This window comes from Nicotiana tabacum, chromosome 14 (assembly GCF_000715075.1).
Source record: "Nicotiana tabacum cultivar K326 chromosome 14, ASM71507v2, whole genome shotgun sequence".
In the NCBI taxonomy this organism is placed as follows: domain Eukaryota; kingdom Viridiplantae; phylum Streptophyta; class Magnoliopsida; order Solanales; family Solanaceae; genus Nicotiana; species Nicotiana tabacum.
Window position 1 is genome coordinate 99,476,720 of NC_134093.1, and position 2,543 is coordinate 99,479,262.

Genomic DNA, 2,543 nt, shown 5'->3' on the forward strand with positions numbered 1-2,543 from the left:
AAGCCTCGGAGTCCCCTTATATCCCGTCTTTTCCTTGTTTCTTTATGTTCTTGATAGAGAGTGATGTATAGGATTGCGCAACTTTGTATCTAGAGATTCTGACTTATTTCTTACCAGGTTTTGGGAGTTGTATATACTTTGAGTTGCAGTTTTTACTTTATACATTTGTTGACATTTTTAGCTATTAGATTATTATTTCAGTTATTCCGCGTGCTTGTTAGGCTTACCTAGTCTTAGAGACTAGGTGCCGTCACGCCATCCTACGGAGGGAAATTGGGGTCGTGACTAGTTGGTATCAGAGCTCTAGGTTCATAGGTATTTTGAGTAACACGCATGTTTAGTAGAGTCTCGTGGATCAGCATGGAGACGTCCGTACTTATCTTCAGGAGGCTATGGAACTGTTAGTAAAAGCTACGCTTCTTTGATTCTGTGTCGTGCGAAATTGTTGACTTTAGGATTCTAAACTTCTGTCTTTTTATCTTCTCACAGATGATGAAGACACGTACAACTGGATCAGATGACCAGACACCCTCGCCCCCTGCTAGAGCCGCGAGGGGCCGGGGCCGAGGTAGAGGTCAAGGACGTTGCACTCATGCTAAACTCCTTGCACTTAAATTTAGTCTTCAGCTAGCACTGGATCAACAAATACTGTCGTTGGAGATTGAAACCGACTCGAGATTGGTCCTTTCACTAATAGAAAATAAATAATTTTCCTATTGATAACTCTATCTTATATGACTGCGGTTTGTTAAGGCAAGTCCTACATAACCTAGTAGTTCGACAAAAAATTAGGGAAGGGAACACAATGTCTTATCCCAACAAAAGGATCAAAGTTGGACAAAGCAGATATGAAACTCCATTTTGCAGCTCCACCTTGCTTCACGAAGGCAGCTATCCTAGCAGGCAAGTCGAGGTCTTTTTCTATGAAAAATTTATCTGAAGATATTTGTACCAATATGTCTACCTTTGGAAACCTATGTGCTTAAAGAAGCACGCTACTATGTCATGTTATGTTGCAAGTAATTATTCTAGTTTTAGGAACAATGATCAAACGAGACATCTAATTTATGTAATGATACTACGTAGCATAAATAAAATCTCATATTTACCACACACAAAAAAATCAGTTATGTAGCGTTAAAAGAAACAATAACTACGAGAGAGACAAGGAAGAGAGCTAAAGCGAAAAATAAATACAATGAGTCCTTTTTCTTTTTGAAAAGAGGTTTGAAGAGTTAATTTCTTAAATTGTCACTCAACTTGATGAAATATCAGCTAACATTTTTGAGTTATTTCACTTATAAATATCTACATCATTTTAGACAATAACTTACACAAAATTATACTAGTTTTTATGCAAAAATGCACCCGTGTATTTGAGGGACCAAAAAGTTCAATGTGTCCACTGCTCAGAAAACTACACCTCTCAGGAGATATGAAAGGGATGAAACAAAATCTAGTTTTTTACCAACCAAGAAAACGTATCTACATAACATGTTGGTGTCTGTTATTCTCTCCAATATGAACTATGAAGAACTGTTTGGACAACAAGTGCTCATATTATCACAGTGGTGATTGGTTCAGGTGTTTTATCTTTAGCTTGGGCGGTGCCTCAACCTGGTTAGATTGTTGGTCCTAGTACTTTGCTATTGTTCTTGGTTGTTACTTATTACATCTCTACGCATCTTGCCGATTGTTACTATACCGACGATCATATTTCCGGCACAAGGAACTATACCTACATGGATCCTATCCGATCCAATCTTGGTGGGCTCCAAGTTAAAAATTTTGGATGGGTTCAATATGTCAATCTTCATGAAGTTAGTATTGGATACACCATTGCATCTTCAATTAGCATGATGGAAATTAAAAGATCTAACTGCTTCCATCAACATGGTGTTCAAGCTTCTTGCCAAGTTTCTAGCACTCCTTACATGATTAATTTTGGAGTAATAGAAATTGTCATCTCGCAAATTGTAAATTTTGATCATATATGGTGGCTTTCAACTGTGGTTGCTATCAAGTCTTCACTTCACTATTGGTATTGGCTTAGAAATTACTAAAGTGGTGAAAAATAGAAAGGATGGAGGAAGAATTAGCATTGAAACAATAAGTGAAATCGAGTAGATTTGTACTTTTCATCAGAATTATACATGCAAAACACTTGCACAAGAACTAGTAACACTGTGAAAATTATTAAAAATGTTATTCCAAGATAAATGAATTTGTAATTATAATTTGATGTACACGGTAGATAAATATGAATTGAAAGAATACATGTGCAAATCACATGCACAAAAACGTGTACCATTTCAATCTTATTTCTTCATAAATTACCATGCACGTGCCGCCAAATTTTTGTTCATATGTTGGTGTCGTTCATTTGATGGAGATAGATTGTCATTTCTCTTGTTATTCTTATTTTTCCCACATGACAACATAGACATACAATAATAAAAGCAACACCTAGTAGCATGTAACAATAGTTTACTGGCGTTGGTTGTAATTGATTTTATAAGAGTTTTAATTAGGGTGTAAGATTA